We start from the raw sequence: 23,234 nt of genomic DNA, 5'->3' as shown, positions 1-23,234 counted from the left end.
TCCAAAGCTCATAACATCACCTGGCTCATCATGTCCCTGATGTTCTCGTGAGGTCTCACATCTTGTCTGCTATCTCCAAGCTCACTGTCAGTTGCTCCTTACACCCTTGCTCAGTTGCTGAGAGGAAGAGAGTACCACCTGTCTGACTTAATAGTGAACACACTACCTAAATGCCCTCCTATTACACCTGCCTTAAGCTGCACTTCCAAAATTAGATTTAAACTATAGAGAGTTTAAATCTCAAGATCAAATATCCCAATCCTTTCAAAACTCTACCATATGCTTGTCTACGTAATATACACCGATCAAAGTTTTTCAAATACCACTATATGCCAGGTACTGTCTTTGCATTAGGAACACAGGAGTGGGTAAAGCAATAAGCCATGTATAAAAATCTTAATGTAAAAACACAGTTTTTCTTCCCAATATCCACAGCTACTTGTGTCAGCTACATCTGAGCTAGAGCTTACATTCTACTGATTTTTATTGAGTTACTACTATGTGTAAGGTCCTCTGACAAATGATTCAACTGTAAATTTCAATCTGTTCAATAAGGGAGATAATGATGATCAACAAAGTACCAAGGAATATTTCCTCACTTCTAGAAAATATGAAAATACTTCCTTATTCTTCTCTTCCTCTCTCCCTTTCTCTTTTTCTATAAATAAGGGGGGAAATTAAGAACAAAACAGTCAAGCTCTGTGCCAAATTTATATCATTTTTCCCATAACGAGAGACTGAAACTTTATTCCCACTGATACAAAAATCGCATCCTATCAAGAACATCTAGAAAACACAGAAAAAAAAATATCAGAAGGAATAAGAGACCTAATTCTAATAGTCAGACTTGCCATCTAGTAAAGACATTATGATAAGGTATATAATGTCAATTATTATGCAGTTATTGTGTACTACAAGCTTTTTGTCCCTTACTTCTAATCTATGCAACATGCTGGGTAATACAGATCATTCCCATTTTAATATGAAGAAACCGAAACTCAGAAGCAGTAATTTGTCACATATCTGGAGTTGCTGAGATGCTAGTGCAGGACTCTTTTGGCCTCTGTTGCTTAAAGGATAGGAATACTTAAATACTAAGATCAATGCAAATTGTATGGTAAATGTTAGGCATTTCTAAGTGGTCCCGTTCATCTTTAGTCTGTAAGTGACTAGAAGAAACGAAGCAGTGTAAGTGTTGCTTTGCACTGGCATTCTGGTCAGGAGAGAGTCCACCGCTGTTCTCTAGCCCCTAACGTGTATTATAAATGAAAGACTTTAGAGTCCATGTAGATATATGTTCTTAGTATATCAATCTATATAGAAGAGGTCTATATGTTGGTTTTGACGTGCCTCGAGAACCAGGTCGTGCTGGAGATTGAAACAAAGCCTCCCACACGCAAAGCATGTATTCCATAGCTCTAATTTTCCCAGTCTCTCAAATCTATTTTTACAGTGTCAAAAACTACACTTTTTCTGATTAATGCTAATTGTACAAAAAGGATCTTAACTCAATTAAGGCACTAAATCTGTTTGTGTTTACTGCCCTCTAGTGATAATGGATCTGAACGTGATTTAAAGAACAGATTAAATCCGAACAGCTGAAATCGTGAAGTCTGAGAAGAAAAAGAACTCCAACTTGTTCTTCTAAAAGCTACCTACATCATGACCTGAAAGAATCATTCTCTAACCTGGTTTGGAACATTTCAGCAAAATTATGTTATTTAAAATTGGGAACATCTTAACACTTATTGAAAAAAGAATTTTTAACGTAAGAAACTTAATTTAGTCGAAAAGTTTCTGAGGTTGAAATAACATGAAACATAAGATGATAGTTATATGTGAATTACATTTCTACACAGGATACTTCCAATGAAATGTTAACCTAGTATTCAATATTGCTGATAAGGCTGTAAATGATAAACACAGATGCATTTGATAAATTATAAAGAGGGGACACAGTTTTCCATATTTATAGTCAATGAGTAAATCTAGTTAAAATCACCACCACTGCATAATCATCTCTACTAGAGGACTTTGTATTTTATTTAAGTTTGGGGGAACCTTCAAAGCAGGGCTTAGGAGGGAAGGAGACTTGCTATTCCCAGTGATACTCAGCATAGCCGGCAGGCTGGAAGGATCAATGCTTGAGTTCAGCAATGTAATGCTGAAAAGGTTCAGTACGTAGAGCTGGGGCCACGAGGGCCATTCAAGTGGCAGTGCTCAGGAGGCCCATGTGGTGCTGATGCTGGCCACTGAATTCAGGGCCTTCACATGCCATGCTAGACTTTAGTTCCAGTCCCTTGAGCTCTACTACGGATTCTAATTTCACTGAAAAACAGTTAAGGCAATGAAAGTGTGCAGAGACCTCATAGGAACTAAACCTCTATAAAAATAATCTTGAATGACAGGAACTTTCTACTTTCGGAGAAAATTTACTTAAATTGTTCTAATTACACACCTGTTCTTCACACATATGGTTTTAGGGTCACACCTGCTGGTGCTGGAAGCCAGGCTCATTCCTGGCAGTACTTGGGGGATGCTATGTGGTGGGGGATCAAACCCTAGGCTCCGTATACAAAAAAGCATATATTGCATTCATTTGGCATACATTAAATAGCCATTATTCATCACCTTAAATATTATAATGCCCCGTATACTTTATGGCATGTTTTGTAAAAAATTTAAACAGAATATTTGTCTTCTAAAACAATAATTAAGTGAAAACTTAAATTGTGATGCCACTACGTAGATACGAGAATAGCTAAAATAAAAAAGGAAATGCAAAATACTGACTAGAATTTAGGGCAAATGGAACTTGTTTACACTTGCTGGTGCAAATACAAAATGATGTAGCAACTTTTGAAAACGCTTTGACATTTCTTAAAATGTTAATAGGAGCACTGACTACACGATCTAGTAATCCTGCTGATTATTTGCTTAAGAAAAATAAAAACGTATGTTCATATAAAGAATGATATATGAATGTTTATAACAAGTCTCCTTACATCAACTGAAACCTGGAAATAGCCCAGAAGTCCTTCAACTGGTGGATAAACAAATTCCATTCAACATACAAAAATCCATACAATGAAATACTACAAAGCAATAAAAAGAAACAAGCAACATGTTATCAGTGAACAATCCAACAAGCATTATGAAGAGTAAAAATGAAGCCACCAACATCTATAAAACAAACACCCTGGAAAGGCAAAAAAACCACTATATGGCCAATCAGATTACTGGCAGCTAGTGGCAGGCAAGAGGGGAAGGGGGATGATGACGAAGGATCAAGAGAAAAACTTATTGGCAATGGAAATATATATATATCCAGATTATGGGGTAGTTATCTAATTGTAAAATAAGTGTACAACTTAACAAATGCAAATGATAACTTAAAACAAGACTTTAAAAAATGCTGATTGATGTTATTAAATCATAGTAATAACATATTAATCATATTAAATTATTTTAATTCCAAATTTGCTTAACTTTGCCTAAGGAGAAATGAAAAGCAAAAAAATCTCAAAGATACTAACATGATATAGTAAAATACTATTTTTACCCTTTCATAGACTCTGCCATTATATTCCACGCAAATTAGAGTATATTTAAAGTTCATATCAGCATCAAATAAAACAGTGTACTATAAATTCTTAGGTATGTAAAGGCTTTAGGCAATCCAATTATGCTGGAGTATTCTCTGTACTATCATTACTTTTATTTCATTCCACTGTAAGAAAAACTCCATAAAATTTTTATATTGTTCTGGTTTCTTACACAAAAACTGACCTTAGTTAAGGATGATCCTGAGCCACCATTATTCACTTATTGAATAGTAAACATCTACAAGTATATTCTAAACTAAATACTGTGCAAGTTATTGGATACAGAATAAAAGAAGTGATGTGGGTAGAGTTAGCTATAAGAAAACAAAACTGTCCTAACAGACGCATTCTTTTCCAATCCACCTTCCCCGTTCTATGGGTTTTACTTTTATTTCTGAGTGCTCTATTGCGCTGCTTATTGTAATGGGTTTTTGTCTAAGGAAGCAATTCCCAGAATATGTTGTAAAGAACAGTAGTTCCCAGTGATGATTTTCAAAGAAGATACCCAGAGTCAAATAAACTTTTGAAATAATGGTAAGCTTCTTGGAAACTGTGCACATCATCATATTAAAGGACCTGCCAAGAACTATAATGCATAACCATGACTTATTTTGTTCAACCTAGCATTTCTCAAACTCATGCTACTATCTCTTGGCTCCTTACATTTAATATGAAGCAGATTGTAAAACCTCAGACAAGGACTTAATGTCCCCAAGGTGAGATACAACAGTTTTCATGAATTTTTTTCTACAAATAATTTTTTGATCGTTCTGTCATTTGATAATAATAAGTAATACAATCTAAATTACCATGGATCTATTATGGGGACAAGCTTGAAGGGTGGTTCAAAAAAAAGGTTCAGTGGCGGGAAGGTGATAGTGGTGGTGGGACTGGTTTGGAATATTAAGTGTTTGACATTTGTAATAATAAATGAATGGATCATGAAGAGATTGTACTAAGTGAATGAAAGAAGAGAACAGCATTATTTTATTCATTTAGGAGAATATAAAGAAATAAAGCAAACAAACACAACAAAAGTAAAAAAAAGACTTCTAGGCCCTAACCAAAAAAAAAAAAAGGGGGGGGGGTGTTTACCACCTCTTTGGGAAGAGTAGATGGTAGAAGAGGGTTGATTGGCTGGTGGTAGATGGTGACTGAACATTTGATGGGAAGTGTGGTATGATAAATATAACTATGATAAACTGCATACCCTGAATTTGAGTGCTATTAACTAAAATCGCCTCAATGAAAAAAATATTAGGTTTCATAAAAAAAAAATTTCTTGTGGCTGGAGAGATAGTACAGCAGGTAAGGTACTTGCCTTGCATGTGGCCAACCCAAGTTCAACCCCTGCCATCCCATTTAGTCTCCAGAGCCCACCAGGACTCCTAAATGCAGAACCAAGGGTAACCCCTGAGCATTGCCAGGTGTAGTTCAAAGACAAAACAATTTAGTTTTTGTTTCTGAACCATACCCTGTGGTGGTCAGGGGTCACTCTTGTGGGTGCTCAGAGGACCATGTGGTGCTAGTGATTGCAACCCAGACTTCCCACACGTGACACAGCCCTTTAAGCTACTTCTTCAGTCCCTTTCAACAATATCTTTTTCTATGGTCCGAAACGATAGCACAGCAGGCAGGGTGCTTGGCTTGCTTGCAACTGACCCAGGATTGATCCCCAGAATCCTATTATGATGCTCTGAACACAGAGATAGGAGTCAACCCTGAGCACCGCTGGGTGTAACACAAAATCAAAAAACAAAACAAAAAATCTTTTACTATGTATTTGGACTAGTCCAAAAGAAAGGATATAGTGTGGAGAACCTATGTTTGGGAACCATGGGCATCAAGCCCAATGAGTATCACGTGATTCTTTCAATCACCAACTATTTAATTAGCACCAACTATGTGTCCACTACTTTTCTACAGCCTATAAAGAAGTCATCAGCAGATCATCTACTCTGAAGGAACTCACACTGAGTGTGGGAGATTGTGAAAAAGCATGTAACTTTCCAACTTCCTTTTAACACACCTTCCTCTGTATGAAGGCCAATAAACACATTGAAAAAAAAATTCACTTCTTGTAGTAAAATTTCTGATGTGATTTAATTTCTTCTAATCAGATGAACCCCTACTTCTGCCCATAAGTTAAACAATTGTGAATCTAATCATTGTTTATTTATAATTCTCTTTTCTGGCTGTACCAAGTCTATTTGTTTCTATAGTCTCACTAAAAAATACATAGAATTATTTTTTTATTTTACTGCTTGGCAATTACTACACTTTCAGAATTTCCCCTCCTTTCAATTACCTCTATTCTCTCATTCTGAATTCCAAATTTTTGTCACTTTACTAGAAAAGGAAGATGCACCCTATTTTAAGTGTATTTTCTGTAAAAGAGCACACGGTTATGTAACTATCAACAATACGACAGCAGTCATTTTTATTCAGAATACTGCTTGGAGGGGCCAGAGTTCAGTGGTAAGATACTCGCCTTGCATACACAGTACACCTACACTCAACCCCTAGCATTCCACGTGGTCCTGGAGCACTGCCCAGCAGTGAATCCTGAATGCAGAGCCAGAAGTAAGTCCTCAGCATCAACAGTTGTGGCCCGAAGAAACAAAAAAACAGAAAACAAACAAAAAACACCACAGGAACAAAAACCCAGAATATTGCTTTGAACCAGCTTCCCAAGTTAAATATGATAGTTCTGACAGCTTTTAGATTTGAGCACATAGTGCTGGGTATTAAATCCAGGGCTCCTGCATACAAAGTGAGCCAAGATACTGCCCTAAGCCCTGAATTTTCCTGGGAATTACTGACACAAAATCTTGGAAAAACCAATTCTACATTTTTAACTGCACATAGAATAAGATATGCTGATATAGTTCTTCATAATATGACACTTGAAACTAAAAAAAATTTTAAATTATTTAATTCATTTTTCATATTTCAATAAAAATTGGTATATACATATCAATACACATTCTTCTAGAATATAAACATATTTACTTCTGGGAATAACAATAGGGAAAACAAATATAAAAGAATACAACTAACAAATTTTTTTTTTTTTTGCTTTTTGGGTCACGCCTGGCGATGCACAGGGGTTAGTCCTGGCTCTGTACTCAGGAATTACCCCTGGCAGTGCTCAGGGGACCATATGGGATGCTGGGAATCGAACCCGGGTTGCCGTGTGCAAGGCAAACGCCCTCCCCGCTGTGCCATTGTTCCAGCCCCAACAAAATACTTTTTAAGACATAGCAGGAATCAATCACATAGTAGGTGGGATGGGATCATCAAACTGACAAGTGTCTCTGAAGACCTCGAATCCAATGTTCTATCCAAATAGAAGACCTACAATTCTCCATAGAAAAAGGTCTATTACTTGGGCTTCACTTCTAAACCTTTTTATAAATCCCTTAAACAGGAGTGGTAGTACAGTAGGTAGGACATCTACCTTGAATGTTTTCAACTGCCATGGCCTGGGCTCTATCCCTGGCATCCTCATGGCCCCTGGAGCCTACCAGAAATAATTCCTGAGCATAGAATCAGGAGTAAGCCCTGAGCACTGCCCCCAAATAAAACAAATATCTTAAAGTTAATTTGACTCTGGATATAGCAAAGGATACACAGTTCAGAGATTTTACTATGTAAGTTGCAACAAGTGGAAAAACAGTTAATAGGCCTAATTATTCATGCAAAAGAGTACTCCAGTCATTATAACAAATTATTAACTAATCAAGTATATAGTTATATATACATAATCATAATATTTATAAGTATATATACCTAATCATAATATTTATAATATTTATAGTCATTTTCCCCTAATACCTTGCTTTTGATAGTTCTCATTTTCTCCAATTTGAATACCACCATCTGATTTATTTCTCTAAAATAAAGCTGTTGTTTTCTTTTTTGTTGTTGTTTCTTGGGCCACATCCAGTGATGCACAGAAGTTACTTCTGGCTCTGCACTCAGTAATTATACCTGGTGGTGCTCAGAGGACCATATAGGATGCTGGGGATGAAGTATGTCTTAAACAAGTGCAAGGAAAGCATCCTACCTGCTATGCTATTACTCCAGCCCCAAATGACTTTTGTTTTCCTTAAAAATAAAATGTTAAGGGTTGTTTGGGATTTGAAGGATAAAGTGCAAACAGTTTAGCTTGGCACTGAGATAATGTGCAGGACCAGTGATATAGTACAGCAGGTAGGGTGCTTGCTTTGCAGGAGGCCAATCAAAGTTAAATCCCTGGAATCCCATATGGTCCCTCAACATGCCCAGTAATAATTCCTGAGTGCAGAGTCAGAAATAACACCTGCTGGTACTCAGGGGTTACTTCTGGCTCTGCACTCAGGAATTACTCCTGGCAGTGCCTAGGGGAACATATGGGATGCCAGAGATGGAACCCAGGTTGGCTGCATGCAAGGCAAACACCTTACTCTCTGTACTGTCACTACGGGCCTGTATTTCCAATGATGGTGAATTTGTTTCTATTTAAATACAAATGCACATATTTAAAGCTTTACTTTGCCTATAAAAAAAACTCTGGAGGAGATACATATTCTATAGTAGCCAGATGAAAACAAAAACCTGTCAGTTAATGGAATGCCTAAACCTGCTTCGGGTTTATCTTAAGTCAAAAGGTACAAAAACAAAAACAAAACCCCAATATAAAGGTTATTTCCCAAAAGAAAACCGCACTCACATGAGAAACTGTCGATGATGAAACACAAAATACACAAAAAACTGGGCATTTTAAACAGCTGCTCTCAATAAACACCAAATTTAGGGTTTTATGTCTAGCAACAAAAATATTTTATTTACCCCTAAAAAAGTCTTCACCAAAGAAAACAAGAACTGTTTTGTTCCAGGTCACTTTAACTCTCTCATGTGCCTTATTACTTCATCTGAAAAAATGAACAGGTTGATCTTACAAGTTTCATACCTCTGGACATTTTCAGAATTAAAAAAGAAAAACAACTTTTATTAAGCACATTAAAGTTAGACTTCTTTGCAAAGTGGATGACAGCAAATGGAAAATGGAAAGGGATCAATCACTTTCTGTGTGATTCATTTGTAACATTTATTACAACTACACTGCAGGGGAATTTCTTTTCCTCTGGCCATGGGTAGTGTCAGACCCATGACTAAGACCTCAGCATGGGCTTAAGGTCAAGGTCATTCCATCCACTCCTCTGTTCCTCAGTGGGGTTAATGTTTTAAGTCTGTGCAATAATTACAGGGTCTATTTTTGGTTCTTGTTTCTACTTTCCCCCAAGAAGAGATACTGAGTAACCTCATAGTGACTGCTATTTGATACCTTTGTTAATCATATTCTTTATTATAGCAGAAAACCAGAAAAATCATTTGGAGGGGTCTTGGAAGTGGAGAGACCTTGGAGGTCATCCAGGGTGAGGGAAAAAACAAGACACATTCAATGTACCAATTCTTAAATAGTGAAAGGAAGATCTACACTAGACTTTCACCATAGCAATAAAAGTTTCTTTCATGGCTGCCTTCAAATAAATTCTTTCAAAGTTACCCTAATTGAGTAGTCAGTGAGAGTGTAAATAAAAATATGCTATCATAGAGTGCTAGGTAACGAGGCTAAAACTAGAGTAAACAAACTCAGTAGGCCACCACATATGCAAGTAAGAGAGGTTCCATAAATCACTAGGACTGGGTATCAGGATTTCAAAGGCACATTCTGTGAACCCTTTTGCCCAGGCCTGTTGATTCAAGCTTCAGTTGCATTAGGTTACCTATATTATGGCACATAAAGTTCACCTTTTAAGTTTAAAAATAGTCCCAATTCCCATCCCTCCTAACACAGTCACAATACCTATTATGTGTGCACACCACACCAGGCATTTTTATAAGTTTTCTCTGAATTCTCACAAGTCTTTTAGAGAGATGGCTATCTGGTTGTTAGTCTTGATTTACAGAGAAAACAGGGGTTCTGAGAGACTGAAGTTATGCAATGATTCAAGGCCACACCATCATAGCGTGGGTGGACTTATATCCAGGAGAGGAATTATGGGATTCACTAAAAGTTTAGAAGTTGTAATGCAGACTCAACCCAGTTAGAGGTGAGGGTTTGTCCTATGCTGTTTGGCTCTGTTTTTCTCTTTTGGCATCTAACAGTTTATGTCTACCAACTGAACTACAGTGAATCAGTCTACACTTATTTTGACACAATCTCTCTTCACCCCATTCTATCCTGTAACTTGCAGTCTTATGTCCTCAATCCCAGGTAAAAGGTTGTTTCTTAGGGGATGGCCGGGTTGTTGGATATGACAACCCACCCATGCTACTTCTGGGCTATGACTCAAGGAGGCAACAGGTGAAGAAGATGACGCCAGCAAATGGTGTTAGAAAAAGCCAGAGCCTCCAGAAATACACGTCACCTCTAAACCTCCTCTCTCCATCAAGCTCTCTCCACATTCCTTCCCTCAGGCTGACCATCTCTCTCTTTTCTTTCCTTGTCTATGTGTGTGTGTGTGGAGGGCACTAGGCGGGGAAGGAACGGGGATTGTGCTGGGTCACGCCTGGTGGTGCTCTGGGGTTATTTCTGGCTCTGCACACAGGAATCACTCCTGGGAGGTTCGGGGAACCATATACAGTTCTGGGAATCGAACCGGGGTCAGTCACATGCAAGGCAAGCAAGTGCGTTACCTGCTAAACTATTGCTCTGACCCCCTTCTTTGGTTTCAACAAGGCTATCTCATGGTTCCATTCAGACATTACCGTAAGAACTCTCAGGTGGAAAGTGATTAAGAACATAACTGGTCAGTTTACCTCCAGCAAAGGCCAGCCCAGTTAAGACATTCCAGTCTCTCATCATTCCTATCCTCATCTTACTGTCTAATACATCATCGATCTTCCTCTCTACCTTTCATTGAATCTTCATTCCTTACTCGTTCTGTAAATTGATCATTTTTCATTTGCCCTGTCATTTCCTCCAGCCTTCATTCCTATTCTATCTATAAGTCTATACTCTTTCATTTTAGGTCCCTACACCATTTCACAAGACCATTTAAAAAAATCAGACATCTGTGTATACCATCCAGGAGGATATCACCCTCCTTGCTATCTGTGGCTGCCATTCATCAAGTTTTATACCATCCAAACCTTCTCTTCCTCAAAACTGCCCTGTCTGTTTAGAATCTCAGATTTACTTTTGTAAATCTTCTCATCCTGTCATATTCATCACCTCCAATTTTCAACTGCACCATGTTAACTACCCCACATGGTAGGGTGACTCTGACTCTCCTATTGTTTCTCTATCATACTCTTACTAGGAGGTAAGGAACTGGCTCTACTTTTGTTTTTGTCACACCCAGCAATGCTCAGGGATCACTCCTGGTGGGGCTAAGGAGAGACCATGAGGTGCTGAAAATACAACCTAGTCCACTGCATGCAAGGACTTACACCCCATGACTTGAGCACTGGGCTCTTATGCTCTCATCCTGATACTACAGTTAGACTAAAGAAACAAAATAAGCTGCATGTTAGGGTCCCCGTTGGGGATTGCTGGAACTGTTTTTGCTAGTTTGGAATTTAGTTCTCACTACATAGCACAGCGGGTAGGGCGTCTGCCTTGCACGCAGCCAACATGGCCGACCCGAGTTCGATTCCTCCACCCCTCTCGGAGAGCCCGGCAAGCTACCGAGAGTATTCGATATGCCAGACACAGTAACAACAAAGTCTCCAATGGAGACGTTACTGGGCCCGCTCGAGCAAATCGACGATCAATGGGAGGGCCTTTACCTTTACCTTTACCTTTACCTTACATGAAAAAAAAAAGTCTTACTTGCTTGCTGTTTTGAATACAGCCTGAGAATACTTTTTTTCTATCTCTCCCTGACAATGCACTCATAAAAATAACTGCTTTTATAACTAATTAGATAAACATGAATCTTGGACATGTTTAACTAAGCCTTGGTGTTTCATCATTAAAATTGAGACAGAAATCTTTTACATACACTGTTTCTGAGTATTACGGTGGAAGTTGAAGGTCTGAGGTATGAGAAAACACCACGATCAGGCCTTTTCATTTGTTTCTGTCTGTGTTCAGGGCTTACTCCTGGCTCTGTGTGGAGGGATCACTTCTGTCAGGGCTCGGGGATCAAATCTCGTTTGGCCACATGCCAGGCAAGTGCCTTACCCATAGTACTATTTCTCTGCCCCATAATTTTTTTAATAAAAACAAAACTTTTAATTCCCTACAATGATGAAACATGTTCTTCCTCCCTACTGGGTTTGAACTGGAATAATCAGAATTAAAAGGAGAATAACAAAAGGAAGGCACTTTGATTCATCTTCTCAAAATATTTTAGAGAGTACTAATGTCTTTATTCTCATTTAGATCTAAAACAAAAACTAAGCAACCAAAATACTAATAATGCCAACAACAGAAGGCAGCTTTAAATCAGCCAGGCATCTTGTGTAATGAGGATAGATATCAACATGCACTTCTAAGTTCCATGATGGCCGCTTCATCTTTGCCTGGTTGCTATGGACACATCCCTATCAGGCTTGTGCTATTACTCTCCAAACATGTTTATGACAGGCTGAGGTGTTTTCTATTAGGGTGCCTGTATCTATACAGAACACACCCTGTCAGTAATAAAAGCCAGGGGCTGCTACTATAGGAATAACAGTGCAGGAGATGGGAAACCAGGCACACATAGAAAACTCACTAAACAGGCAAAAACTACCACAAACCTCTTTCCTTTCCAGCAGGAAAAGGATTCAGATGTGTTCTTCTCAAGTGTAACAAACCTAAAATCAGGAAATTATTACTATGACAGAGGCAGGGAAGAGAGAACAGTTTAAGGGCAGGTCATCAACAGACCCCATATGGTTTTCATGCACCATACATTGTTTTCATACAAATAAACTGAGGCTAATCTAAGTATAAGCTATGCAAACATTTGTGAAAGATGAGTACTTATAAGCAGAATCTAGATTCTCAAGTGGGAAATGTCATTCCTGTCAATGAGAGAAAAATGCCATTGTTTAAAACAAGGCATCAGCTATAATTCACAGTGTTAAGTTCTACCAAGACTAGTAAGAAATTGCATGTACATGGGGCTGGAGCATAGATAGTACAGCAGGTAAGGTGCTTGCCTGGCATACTGCTAACCTGGGGTCAATTCCTCTGTACTCTATAAGGTCTCCTGAGCCCACCAGGAGAGATCCTTGAGGATACAGTCCAGAATAAGCCCTACGCACTGCTGATGTGGCCCTAAAACAAACAAAAGGAGCTGCAATTATATCAAACAACAGGAGGCAGGACTAACAGTTCAGCAGGTAGGGTGGAGAGTCAGGTGTCAGCCCAAACGCTGCAGGGTGTGGCTGAAGGAAGGAAGGAGGGAGGGAGAGTGGGACTTTAACCAACATCATGCATAAGGTAAATGTGCCAGCTCTATTGACATTCACCAGTTTAAGATTAGAACTCACACAATTACCTCATTAATACTCCCTAGAGACCTGGCAGAAAACTAACTCACTAAATGAATCTAAAGTTATTAAATAGTTAAATTAGCCTTGTCCATTAAATTGACTAGTAATGACTCCTAGAGCACTGAAAACAGAAGCTTTTTCTTTTTAAGGTGTCTATTTTTTGCATCACACTCCGCAGTGATTCAGGGGTATTACTTCTGTGGTGTTCGAAGGACCATATGGGATGCCAAGTATTGAACCTGGGTCAGCTATGTGCAAGGCAAATGCCCTATCTGCTGTAGGCTCAGGCCTCAAAACAGAGCATTTTAAGCTGCATTTCATTCCCTTTCAAGGACTGCCCAATATTAATCGATAACCCAGTCGAGGAAAGGAGAACGTGTCCAATGTTATGGAAGTTAAAAAAAAAACAGTAAGACAATGACATAATAATGAAACAAAGTAATGAATTCTATACCAAGAGTTAAGTAAGCTTTACCAAGTAACTTCTGTCAAAGATCATCAATTAGGGGAGGCCAAGCGGGTGATGTGGGAGTTGGTAAAACAGAAAGTGCTTTATAGGTGAGGTAGCATTCCAGATAAGTTGTTCAAAGATTATTTAAATCTGTTTGATACAACACTTGTTTTAGGAAATTTAACACAGAAAAGTCTGAGACCAGAGTTTGATCCCTGGCACCATAGGACACCATAGGAGCACCATCAGGTGTATCCCTGGAGGCCCCTAAGCATGGACCATTGGGGTAACTCTGGTGGTCCCCAAACGGCTATCTACCCATGAAAAACATTCTTACGTTAGTATGACACGCGTCACAATTTTTGAAAGACAACTTAATTTTCTTATTTTTCACTAAAAACTGTCAGGTCTTCTTAGGTTTCTCTTGGCTATGACGGTTTCTCAGATTTTACTTGCTTTTGATGACCTTGATTTCTACGGAGTACTTTTTTTCTTTCTCTCATCTGGAATCTACTTAGATTTTTCTCACAATGAGAGAAAGTTAGTTCTTTGGTTTTCGTAGAAAGATCACAGCTAGAAAGAACCCTTTTCATTTGATTATAATCAAGAGCAGTACCACCAGGACTTTATCACTATACACGCTAACGTTCAATCAGTTGGCTGAGGCAATGTACATTAGATTTCTTCACTTCCGGGGTACTTTACCCCTCTTACCATGATGCAACTTTGGAAATTGATATGCAGAGCCTGTACTTAAGAAGTGGACAGTTATCCAAAACACCTACATGTGAAACAAATACCTCTGCAAGAGATTTGTGTATCTCTCTCATTTAACCATTTTTATAATACAACACATCAGTATAAGCTCACATTTATTTTATATCAAATTATAATCTAATCCTAGATGATTATCTTGAACAATTAGTTCTAGCCTCGGCAACTGGAATCATTCATATTCTATTTGCTTCTGTGTACTACTATAACATTTCTCCATCAGTGCTGGACTTTGAGCATTTCCTTATTTTCTGACACTACAATGTTCTCCAGTCTCATTTTCCGCCTCAAGGGTATAATCCATTTTCCCCCCTCTTGGCTTCTTTGACTAGTAAACAGTATTAAAAACATCAAGGTGAGTGTACTAGGTTGATATTGGGGTGTCATTGCTTTAGGTCCTTTCCACTGACACTGCAAGGATTTGAGGGGGCATACACTAGATGCTTAAGGTGTTGAGAAGTGCAATGGAGGAGGTCAAGTACTTAATAATTCTTGACAGGGAGGTGGTGTAGGGGTGCAGGGCGGGGGGTTTGGTCGCAGCTGGTAATGCTCAGGGGGCTTCACTTGTTCCGTGCTGTGTTGCTCCTGTTGGGGCTACAGGACCATGTGGTGCCGGGGATCAAACCAGCAATTCAAGGTAAGCATCTTAACCCTTGTACTATGGCTGTATTGTTTTTTTGGCTTTTAATATACCTTTCCTAACATTAAATATTAATAAGAGATTCTGTCTGAGTTACCTTTGGTGTCATTTAGAGGATTAGTAAGGATGCATTCATGTTGAAAAAATTGGCTGTTCTCCACACTTTATGTATTTCTACTAAAAAAAGCTCAAGAGAAATTTAGATACTGATACAACCGCAGGCCATTTTGAAGCTATACTATAAATTACACAAAGAAACAGAGTAAACTCCTTGAAAAGTCAATGAAGAGAAGAGTGAATAAAATATTCATCTTAGGACACCTCTTAAAAGCTCACTGAAAATGTAGAGCTCTGGATGGCCAGCAAACACTTTCTCTAATCTTCACCCTCAAAGTAAAAAAATAAATATCCATTTTATAGGTAGACAAAAAATGATCGAAGATTACAGACACCTCCTGTGTTCTTAACTGTACCATCATTAAGCTTATTACCTTATGACAGTCTCCTGTCTCTGAGTGACAGGGCCCCACTGGTTCTGCCCAGGTAAATGCAGAGTGTCCCAGAGCTGGACTGGAAAGAGGAGCAGAATGCTCTCCAAAAGGTGTTCTTAAGTTTAGGTGGAGAGAGAGGTCATTTGATCCACACTTTTTCTTCCTGCAGATCCAGCCCTGTCTGGGATCCAGACACACAGTTGACCCACCTCCATACCCTGGCCAGTAGGTCTCTCAGACCATGCCATGAGTACTCCTTCTCATGCAGCTTTCCATAGACAGAGCTCTAGATGGCTCGATAGTTCTTTACAGGGTTTATCCTACATTTTTTTTTTCTTTCCTAACGATGGGGGCGTTTGCCTTGCACGCAGTCAACTTGAGTTCAATTCCTCTGCCCCTCTTGGTGAGCCTGGCAAGCTACTGAGAGTATCCCGCCCGTACGGCAAAGCCTGGCAAGCTCCCCGTGGCATAGTCGATATGCCAAAAACAGTAACAAGTCTCACAATGGAGAAGTTACTGGTGCCTGCTCAAGCAAATCGACAAACAACGGGAGGACAGTGCCACAGTGCTACCTTATGCATGACAGCAACTATTTACACAGGAGTAAAGCATGGAAGGTGAGATCTCCCATTAACACCTAGTGAGAAGCAGTGACTCCAGCCTAGGCAGCCTGGTTACCACAGACTGGTCTAAAAACAGATCATTTTGTCTGAGAAATCAATGTTTAATGAATGGGAGATTTCCACTGACAAAATTTGATATTTTCTCCTCTAATGGGGAGAGCCCCCATTAATGGCGAAAAGGAAAACCATAGGTTTTCAAAGCAAATATACCTTCCTAACTAAAAATGACTAGTTCTTGCCACCAATGTGAACTAGTTTACCCAAAAGTATGCCCAATGACCATGAATAGTAATCAAAGTGCTTTAAGATGGTACATGGATGAACATTTCCTTATTTTGTTGCTAAATAATTTTAATGCACATTAGGAAACATGGTACCCAGATATCAAAATCAGGATTTCATGTATATCCAGGGTTAGAGCAATAGTACAGTGGCAAGGCACTTGACTTGCACACTGCTCATCAGGACTAGATCCCTGGCACCGAATATGGTCCCCTGAGGCCACCAGGAGAGATCACTAAGCACAGAGACAAGAGTCAACCGGGAGTACAGTCAGGCGTGGCCCCAAATCCATTAAAATAATAATAAAATAAGTTGGAGCATTCAGGTGGGCACTATATTTGAAATATATATTTACGTGTATATAAGTATACATATAATATATAAAATATATAACTTCCTTTATTTGAAAAACAGGGGATTTAAGTTAAATATTAGTATAGGGAAGATATAAATATACATAAGAAAAAATGTCTGATCAACACTAATTTGTACTACTTATTACAGAGTATAAAGATCATGCCTTTTTTCTAAGATATAGTATATTCTTACAATTGCTTAGTAAGTGGTATATGACATAAGGTTTTTAAAAGTATTTTAAATATAAAATTACATGTAACTTATTAAATACCCAATGTATGCTTACAAATCTAAGCTTCACATACATTATATCCAATGCTCAATCATTTGCCTATTTATTTTATTCTTTTATTATCCCCTAAACTAGTCCACACTGGTGGCAATATCAGATTCTATATATTTTAAGGATCAACTTAAAATCATGCTATTAACAGCATTTCATATCTGACCATGTATATGTGTCTGAAGTCACAACTACTATCTGTGTGATATCAGAGAAATCTCAAATAGAATAAAAGCATTATCTCTTTAGCTATCTGGGAATGGTTCAGTTAACCAATTTAAAACTGTAGCACCGTAGCACTGTCCAGGCTGGAGCGATTTAAAACATTGGGAGCCAATTTAAAACCAATTTAAAACATTGGGAAAAATACTAGTTTATCTTGCCCAAGCCTTTAGTTGTGAAATTAAAAAATAAGGACCTAGGATCATAATGCTATTAGACAAAAGTTTTAAATCTTCTATAAATTAAACTGAAATGTTACTAACTGAAAGCAATTTCTTTTGTAATACTGATTTACTGAATTATAAAAATTAGGGGCGTAGAGAGAGTTCAATGGGCTAAGAGCATGTTGTTCCCCTAAATACTGCCAGGATCCTAATGTACAGAGATATGAGTATCTCTCAAGCACCACCAAGTGTGGCCCCAAAACAAAGAATTACAAAATTAGAATTTTTTGCTAACTCAACAAGGATATTTAAGCTTTCAATACTTAAGTACCAATACAGGAACTAACAACAAGGATATTTAAGCTTTCAAGAACTAAGTACCAATACAGGATCTAAACTGAGGACATTCGCGACAAATAAAGATTTGTTTTAATTCTCCGTAGTTTATTAAATTTTGTAATTTATTAAATCAAAGGCTTTCCTATTTTTTTTTAATTTTTTATCTTTTTTGCTTTTTTGGGTCACACCCTGCGATGCTCAGGGGTTATTCCTGGCTCTGCAACTCAGGAATTACTCCTGGCAGTGCTCAGGGGACCATATGGGATGCTGGGGATCGAACCCGGATCGACCATGTGCAAGGCAAACGCCCTACCTGCTGTGCTATCACTCCAGCCCCAGCTTTCCTATTTAAAGAAACAAAAATTTCTGTTAAAAGTATTTCCCCATGATTACTTAAAAGTAAACATAGTATTCACTTCCTAACAGTTATCATAAAACCAGCTCTCATAATCTTTTGTGCTAACTTTAAGGTAACATGTATGTATGTGTGTATACATACATAGTACCATACATAAATCTGTGTCAAATCAATTAAGTAGGCAGCAAATTGAAAGCATCAGTATGTTCAGTTTCTATAGTTATAAGACACATTTCTTAGAAACTTTTTTGTTGTTGGAAACTTCGTTCCAGTTAAGTCTTAAAAAAAAAAAAACCTACTTATTTTTCAGACATATCAAATCATCTCTTTTGGGGTGCGGGGCATACCCTGAGATGCTTAGGACTTGCAGGTTTACGAGACCATATGAGGTATTGGGCACTATCATTCTAGCCCTGAATGTCAATTATCTCTTAATTAATTCTCTTAAGACTACGTCAGTATGTTTTAGTATTTTAATGTAGAAAATGATGATGCTATTTGAACTCCCTGAAATGAAAATGTTTTTCCGAACCAACTTGTTTCTTTAGAAAAGTTAGCATTTATTTCTATTCTGACTTATCTTGTATTGGAAAAAATGCTAAAAGATCTTAAATTTTTTGCCACTTTTCATGAGCAATATATACTCATCTGGACGGCCCTTTTGCCCCCAGAAAGACTCTGCAGACATAGAAAAGCCTATTCCCTGTTAGGTATGCACTGACCATCTGAAAGCAGCAGGGGGAGCACGCACTAAAAACACTGAGAAAGAGCAAATAGAAAAGCAATTTAGGGAAAGAAAAAAAAAGGCAACATGAGCATGACAGGGAAGTTTGTGGAAAAAACAAGAAAGACAATAGATTCTACAAAGAAAACATGACTAAACTTGCCTGTTGGTTTCCAGCAATGAAAAACAACAGTCTTAGAAATTCCCCAAACTAGAGAGGAGAAACAAATTAACATAAAAAATGTCAAGTATATGTGAAAATAGGAGTATAATCACTACTGGTCCTGTTTTCTTCTTCAAACATAACTGCACTTGAAAGCCTGTGGAACTGCATTATTAGGTCACGAGAAAAATGAAGCTCTAGGATTCCACAGCATAATTCCTGAAAACCTCGAGACTGAGGCACCTGGTCTGCTGTCCTTAGATCCTAAACTTACTTTTCATAAGACAAAGATACCCCAAAGCACCATGAAGCCATTCTGCTTTTAAAACAGTGCAGGAGGAGATCTCTTAGTTTTCTAAAATCTGAACAAAGGGACGGAACTGCATCAAATCCTCCCCACACTCACACATTATACTAAACATTTCCTAACAATATATGCTGTTTTCAGTTTTGGATTAAAAAAAATTTAAAAAAAAAATATTTCACTATTCTTTCTGGGCTGGAGCGATAGCACAGTGGGTAGGGCGTTTGCCTTGCAAGCTACCAACATGGCCAACCCGAGTTCGATTCCTCCGCCCCTCTCAGAGAGCCCGGCAAGCTACCAAGAGTATCTCACCCACACGGCAAAGCCTGGCAAGTTACCCGTGATGTATTAGATATGCCAAACACTGTAACAAGTCTCACAATGGAGACGTTACTGGGCCTGCTTGAGCAAATTGATGAACGGGAGGACAGTGACAGTGAAATTTCTAATAAGAACTTCAAAAACTTCATATAAAATGTATGAATATAATTTCAGCATTTTAATAGCAGAAATATGCACTAAGGATACTTAACCTATACGAATTATAAAAAAGGAACTGGAGCAATAGTACATCGGGTAGGGCATTTGCCTTGCACGGGACTGACCCAGGTTCGATCCCCAGCATCCCATATGGTCTCCTGAGCACTGCTAGGAGTAATTTCTGAGTGCAAAGCCAGGTGTAACCCCTGTGCATCACCGGGTGTGACCCAAAAAGCCAGAAAAAAAAAAGAATTATAAAAATCCACAAAATTTAGTGTCAGGTATAATTTACAACTGAACAGTTTAAAAAATAACAATTTATTTTGGCCACAGAACTGAAATTTGACTGAAATCCCAAATACTAATAACAAGTGTTCTACTACTAACAGACAGTATTTACTAGATATTTTAAATACTTTCTTTCAAACTCCTAGATAGACTCTTAAAAGATCATTGTGTTTGTCTTATGCTAATGAAACAGTGAAGCTGAAAAAATTGTTGTCATTGGTCTACTGTTAATCAGAAAGCACATATCAAAATCAGGATTCAACTTGTAGTCTCTCTGGCTCCAAAGATTTAAGACCTTAACAAAGTCTCCAGCTGTAGCAGAGAGGTCCCAAAAGAAAACTATCCAAATCTCTGGCAGATTAATACCATCAATATTGTCCATTACAATTAAGTATATAACAATAGCAATTAGGAATCAGAGTTAGTTGCTTCTAAAGCCATCAGTTAAAAGTTAATAGTATAGGGACTGGAGAGATAGCACAGCGGGTAGGGCGTTTGCTTTGCACGTGGTCGACCCGGGTTCGATTCCCAGCATCCCATATGGTCCCCTGAGCACCGCCAGGAGTAACTCCTGAGTGAAGAGCCAGGAGTAACCCCTGTGCATCGCCAGGTGTGACCCAAAAAGCAAAAAAAAAAAAAAAAAAAAAAAAAAAAGTTAATAGTTTAGATTTATTAAGATTTTAGAAAGCATCTATTAACAAAGTATACTAAGTAGGTTTGAGGAATCAATTTTTTCTTAAAATACATAGTCATCTCCATGATATTGGCCATTTAAAAATCCAGTTTCTTCCTCGTATTTACTGTGCAATTTATACCTATAAATGAAAGGCAAGAGAATAACCTGGGTCAGAGTGAGCTCAAGGGGAAGAACACATGCTTCACACGCAGGAGTCCCAGATCAGTTCCTGGCACCACATGGTTCCCTACACGGCCAGGACTGACCCCAGGCACAGACCAGGGTACTGCTTGGGTTTGGCCCCAAGACCAAAAATGAAAATAAAAAGAGAATACCCTGAAAATACTGGTCACTTCAAATAAGCAGACACAAAAGACTAAATGGTAATAAAACCAAACAGCAAAGTTTCAGACTTATTCATTCATACTGAAGATATCAAATAATCTAGTGAACATGTGATTCAAGCTGTAACATTTCCAGTTCAGACTTAGGTTCTGCATCACTCACGGGGCCTTCAGATCAGCTGCTCCAACCCAGTTTACAGCTCTTGAGGATGTGACTTTGTGCCCTTGTTTTCAAGCAGATGGCTAACTTTACAACCTTTACAAGAGTTCCCCCCACCTCTCTGCTAATCTCTTTTCACCTAAAACAAGTCACATGAGTTTAGCACTCATTTGAAAATGAATGGGTTAAGAAAATGACTTTAGACACTGAAAATTTAAACAAGGCTTAAACTGCACTGAGTTCAACTTGAGCTGAACGTTAAAGTTTTATCAATGATTTTCAACTAAAAAACATAAACAAAGCTAGAAAGTCTAAATTTTTTAAAGTCTTTTCTCATTTGACCTGCACTACTTCAACAAAATTAATACTAAACATAAGTACATCTAACCTGTAGGGCTTTACTGAAGCTTTTAAAATCCCAGTCTTTTCTTTTTTTAAAAAAAAATCTGATGCTTTTAAAATAATTTTCGAGCAATTAATGGGTATCTTTTTTGTCTTTAGACAAAAAGTGGATAAATTACTTGACCACTGAATTCACTTAACAGCACACCATTATTTTTCACGCTTATTTTTCAAAATCAAACAGAACTCTCATCATTAAGATAAACTCAGGAAAAGTAATAGCCGTTCAGGCTCACTTTGCTAAAAAACTAGAGCTAAAACATGTTGCGACCAGGAGCAACACTATGCTTGCACGGCCTCTTGAGGTGCTTCCAGGTCACCCTTCTTTTTACCACGCAGAATCAACCAGAAAATTAAGCACTGCGGAATGAACCCAGTTGGACACGATCTATTGCTATTATGAACTAAATTGTGAAAGAACTTACAATTTCTATTCATCAGTGAACATCAAACTCATCAGTAAGGCTTTGATAGCCAAATGAGAACAACGGCACAAGATACCACAGAAGCAAAGAGAGCAGACTCTGGTATGTGAGAAACCACAGTCAACAAAGCGACAGTAAACTGGAGAAAGAAAAAAACAAAGCCACCAATTTTAATAGAGTACCTATAGGTAGGGCAATGTGCTTAAGGCAATGCCTGCAGGCAGTGAAAGTCCTTTTGCTAAGTTTAAAGTCAACTCTTCACTTAAATAACATTATCTACAAAACTACTGTTATCAGATCTGGGGGGCTGGTTCTAGATTAAAAAAAAACTGCAGTTAACTTTAAAAAATAAAAGTACCACTACTTGAAAGATATGTACACATAGATGAACAGTAAAATGGTCCACTTTCCTGACCTGAAAACAGGTAGCCAAAAATAAATAAGTATCTTCGCAGCAACCAACTGTTACTAGCTGCCCACAAAAAGTTACAAGTCCTTCCTGGCGGAATCCCTTAGCCACCTGCCTCCAACAAGGACGTGCCTCTTTCTCTGCCCCCACGCCAAAGAGTAATTAAAAATATACATAATCCCAGTGATTTCCTCACCTAACTAAAATCAAAGGGAACAGGAATTCCACAGAACACAGCAAGACTGACAAGACTCTACCTTGCTAAGGCTGCGCCAGGCTGAAGGTTAATTTCTCAGCCCTCGAAATCCCATTAGCCAACCAGACGGCCCTTGGGCACAGGAGGGCACCGAACAGCCCACTCTGAAGCATCACGGGCACGAAATGACCTCAGAAAACTCTCCCAGATTCACGGGAATAAAGGTCCTCATCACAGTGAGCCTCCTCCACCCTCGGCTGACGTCCTCTGCCGGACACGCACGGCCAAGTTCAGTGGGGGCCCTTGACACCTGGATCAATGAAGGTTCTGCGGTCCAAGCGCTGAGCTGGAGCGCGGAGTGGAAGCGACCCCCCTCCGGCCACTCTCATTCCCAACCGGGCATCCCAAGAAAGACCCCTGCCAGTGCCGAGGCAACCGACAACTGGGCTTCTGCAGCAGCAAGGGCAAAGTGTCATTTACGAGACAGTCCTCCTCCCACCGCCAGGCCAGCTCCTCGTGTGCTGGGGGGACTCGTGCAATCAAACTAAGTCAAAGTTGCTTTTTGGAAACCGTTTTCCAATCGATCCGGTTGTCCGC

General features: G+C 38.7%; 1 protein-coding gene across 5 annotated transcripts in view; it reads right to left on the bottom strand.

The window, feature by feature from the left end:
* Positions 1-23,234, bottom strand: part of PDE4D (phosphodiesterase 4D) — a 775,698-nt gene that overhangs the window by 29,977 nt on the left and 722,487 nt on the right. The window lies entirely within an intron of this gene.

This window comes from Sorex fumeus, unplaced genomic scaffold, assembly GCF_029834395.1.
Source record: "Sorex fumeus unplaced genomic scaffold, SorFum_2.1 ptg000015l, whole genome shotgun sequence".
NCBI lineage: Eukaryota > Metazoa > Chordata > Mammalia > Eulipotyphla > Soricidae > Sorex > Sorex fumeus.
Note: the sequence above shows the minus strand (reverse complement) of the source record. Positions and strands in the feature narration are given on the sequence as shown.